The sequence below is a fragment of the Neomonachus schauinslandi genome, chromosome 15, assembly GCF_002201575.2.
Source record: "Neomonachus schauinslandi chromosome 15, ASM220157v2, whole genome shotgun sequence".
NCBI lineage: Eukaryota > Metazoa > Chordata > Mammalia > Carnivora > Phocidae > Neomonachus > Neomonachus schauinslandi.
The window spans coordinates 29,185,782-29,190,110 of record NC_058417.1 but is presented as its reverse complement, the minus strand read 5'-3'; the positions used below and the strand labels follow the sequence as shown (position 1 = coordinate 29,190,110).

The window sequence follows — 4,329 nt, the reverse complement described above, 5'->3', positions numbered from 1 at the left end:
TTCTTCTTCTTCTTTTTTTTTTTTTTTTTCTTAACATATATTGCGTTATTTGTTTCAGAGGTACAGATCTGAGATTCAACAGTCTTGCAAAATTCACAGCGCTTACCAGAGCACATACCCTCCCCAGTGTCTATCACCCAGTCACCCCATCCTTCCCACCCCACCCCCCACTCCAGCAACCCTCGTTTGTTTCCTGAGATTAAGAATTCCTCATATCAGTGAGATCATATGATACTTGTCTTTCTCTGATTGACTTATTTCACTCAACATAATACCCTCCAGTTCCATCCACGTCGTTGCAAATGGCAAGATCTCGTTCCTTTTGATGGCTGCATAATATTCCATTGTATATATATACCAGATCTTCTTTATCCATTCATCTGTTGATGGACATCTTGGCTCTTTCCACAGTTTGGCTATTGTGGACATTGCTGCTATAAACATCGGGGTGCACGTACCCCTTCGGATCCCTACTTTTGTATCTTTGGGGTAAATACCCAGTAGTGCAATTGCTGGATCATATGGTAGCTCTATTTTCAACTTTTTGAGGAACCTCCATACAGTTTTCCAGAGTGGCTGCACCAGCTTGCATTCCCACCAACAGTGTAGGAGGGTTCCCCTTTCTCCGCATCCCCGCCAACATCTGTCATTTCCTGACTTGTTAATTTTAGCCATTCTGACAGGTGTGAGGTGGTATCTCATTGAGGTTTTGATTTGGATTTCCCTGATGCCGAGCGATACTGAGCACTTTTTCATGTGTCTGTTGGCCATTTGGATGTCTTCTTTGGAAAAATGTCTTTTCATGTCTTCTGCCCATTTCTTGATTGGATTCTTTGTTCTTTGGGTGTTGAGTTTGATGAGTTCTTTATAGATTTTGGATACTAGCCCTTTATCTGATATGTCATTTGCAAATATCTTCTCCCATTCTGTTGGTTGTCTTTTGGTTTTGTTGACTGTTTCCTTTGCTTTGCAAAAGCTTTTTATCTTGATGAAGTCCCAATAGTTCATTTTTGCCCTTGCCTCCCTTGCCTTTGGCGATGTTTCTAGGAAGAAGTTGCTTCGGCTGAGGTCAAAGAGGTTGCTGCCTGTGTTCTCCTTTAGGATTTTGATGGACTCCTGTCTCACATTGAGGTCTTTCAACCATTTGGAGTCTATTTTTGTGTGTGGTGTAAGGAAATGGTCCAGTTTCATTCTTCTGCATGTGGCTATCCAATTTTCCCAACACCATTTGTTGAAGAGACTGTCTTTTTTCCATTGGACATTCTTTCCTGCTTTGTCAAAGATGAGTTGACCATAGAGTTGAGGGTCCATTTCTGGGCTCTCTATTCTGTTCCATTGATCTATGTGTCTGTTTTTGTGCCAGTACCATGCTGTCTTGATGATGACAGCTTTGTAATAGAGCTGGAAGTCCGGAATTGTGATGCCGCCGGCTTTGCTTTTCTTTTTCAACATTCCTCTGGCTATGCGGGGTCTTTTCTGGTTCCATACAAATTTTAGGATTATTTGTTCCATTTCTTTGAAAAAAGTGGATGGTATTTTGATGGGGATTGCATTGAATGTGTAGATTGCTCTAGGTAGCATTGACATCTTCACAATATTTGTTCTTCCAATCCATGAGCATGGAATGTTTTTCCATTTCTTTGTGTCTTCCTCAATTTCTTTCATGAGTATTTTATAGTTTTCTGAGTACAGATCCTTTGTCTCTTTGGTTAGATTTATTCCTAGGTATCTTATGGTTTTGGGTGCAATTGTAAATGGGATCGACTCCTTAATTTCTCTTTCTTCTGTCTTGTTGTTGGTGTATAGGAATGCCACTGACTTCTGTGCATTGATTTTATATCCTGCCACTTGACTGAATTCCTGTATGAGTTCTAGCAGTTTTGGGGTGGAGTCTTTTGGGTTTTCCACATAAAGTATCATATCATCTGCAAAGAGTGAGAGTTTGACTTCTTCCTTGCCAATTTGGATGCCTTTGATTTCTTTTTGTTGTCTGATTGCTGTGGCTAGGACTTCCAATACTATGTTGAATAGCAGTGGTGATAGTGGACATCCCTGCCGCGTTCCTGACCTTAGGGGGAAAGCTCTCAGTTTTTCCCCATTGAGAATGATATTCGCTGTGGGTTTTTCATAGATGGCTTTTATGATATTGAGGTATGTACCCTCTATGCCTATACTCTGAAGAGTTTTGATCAAGAAAGGATGCTGTACTTTGTCAAATGCTTTTTTCTGCATCTATTGAGAGGATCATATGATTCTTGTTCTTTCTTTTGTTAATGTATTGTATCACATTGATTGATTTGCGGATGTTGAACCAACCTTGCAGCCCAGGGATAAATCCCACTTGGTCATGGTGAATAATCCTTTTAATGTACTGTTGGATCCTATTGGCTAGTATTTTGGTGAGAATTTTTGCATCCATGTTCATCAGGGATATTGGTCTGTAATTCTCCTTTTTGATGGGGTCTTTGTCTGGTTTTGGGATCAAGGTAATGCTGGCCTCATAAAATGAGTTGGGAAGTTTTCCTTCCATTTCTATTTTTTGGAACAGTTTCAGAAGAATAGGTATTAATTCTTCTTGAAATGTTTGGTAGAATTCCCCTGGGAAGCCATCTGGCCCTGGGCTTTTGTTTTTTGGGAGATTTTTGATGACTGCTTCAATTTCCTTAGTGGTTATAGGTCTGTTCAGGTTTTCTATTTCATCCTGGTTCAGTTTTGGTAGTTGGTACATCTCTAGAAATGCATCCATTTCTTCCAGGTTATTTAATTTGCTGGCATAGAGTTGCTCATAATATGTTCTTATAATTGTTTGTATTTCTTTGGTGTTGGTTGTGATCTCTCCTCTTTCATTCATGATTTTGTTGATGTGGGTCATTTCTCTTCTCTTTTTGATAAGTCTGGCCAGGGGTTTATCAATCTTGTTAATTCTTTCAAAGAACCAGCTCCTAGTTTCATTGATCTGTTCTACTGTTCTTTTAGTTTCTATTTCATTGATTTCTGCTCTGATCTTGATTATTTCTCTTCTCCTGCTGGGTTTAGGCTTTATTTGCTGTTCTTTCTCCAGCTCCTTTAGGTGTAGGGTTAGGTTGTGTACTTGAGACCTTTCTTGCTTCTTGAGAAAGGCTTGTATTGCTATATACTTTCCTCTTAGGACTGCCTTTGCTGCATCCCAAAGATTTTGAATAGTTGTGTTTTCATTTTCATTGGTTTCCATGTATTTTTTTAATTCTTCTTTAATTTCCTGGTTGACCCATTCGTTCTTTAGTAGGATGCTCTTTAGCCTCCATGTATTTGAGTTCTTTCTGACTTTTGTCTTGTGATTGAGCTCTAGTTTCGAAGCATTGTGGTCTGAAAATAGGCAGGGAATGATTCCAATCTTTTGGTACCGGTTGAGACCTGATTTATGACCTAGGATGTGATCTATTCTGGAGAATGTTCCATGGGCACTAGAGAAGAATGTGTATTCCGTTGCTTTGGGGTGGAATGTTCTGAATATGTCTGTAAAGTCCATTTGGTCCAGTGTGTCATTTAAAGTCTTTATTTCCTTGTTGATCTTTTGCTTAGATGATCTGTCCATTTCAGTGAGGGGGGTGTTAAAGTCCCCCACTATTATTGTATTGTTGTCGATGTGTTTCTTTGCTTTTGTTATTAATTGGCTTATATAATTGGCTGCTCCCATGTTAGGGGCATAGATATTTACAATTGTTAGATCTTCTTGTTGGATAGATCCTTTAAGTATGATATAGTGTCCTTTCTCATCTCTTATTACACTCTTTGGTTTAAAATCTAATTTGTCTGATATAAGGATTGCCACCCCAGCTTTCTTTTGCTGTCCATTAGCATGGTAAATGGTTTTCCACCCCCTCACTTTCAATCTGGGGCTGTCTTTGGGTCGAAAATGAGTCTCTTGCAGACAGCATATTGATGGGTCTTGTTTTTTAATCCAGTCTGATAGCCTGTGTCTTTTGATTGGGGCATTGAGCCCATTTACATTCAGGGTAACTATTGAAAGATAGGAATTTAGTGCCATTGTATTGCCTGTAAGGTGACTGTTACCGTATATTGTCTGTGTTCCTTTCTGGTCTATGTTGCTTTTGGGGTCTCTCTTTGCTTAGAGGACTCCTTTCAAGATTTCCTGTAGGGCTGGTTTTGTGTTTGCAAATTCCTTTAGTTTTTGTTTGTCCTGGAAGCTTTTTATCTCTCCTTCAATTTTCAATGACAGCCTAGCTGGATATAGTATTCTTGGCTGCATATTTTTCTCGTTTAGTGCTCTGAATATATCCTGCCAGTCCTTTCTGGCCTGCCAGGTCTCTGTGGATAGGTCTGTTGCCA

General features: G+C 39.5%; 1 protein-coding gene across 1 annotated transcript in view; it reads left to right on the top strand.

The window, feature by feature from the left end:
- Window positions 1-4,329, top strand: part of ANKFN1 (ankyrin repeat and fibronectin type III domain containing 1) — a 178,177-nt gene that overhangs the window by 145,284 nt on the left and 28,564 nt on the right. The window lies entirely within an intron of this gene.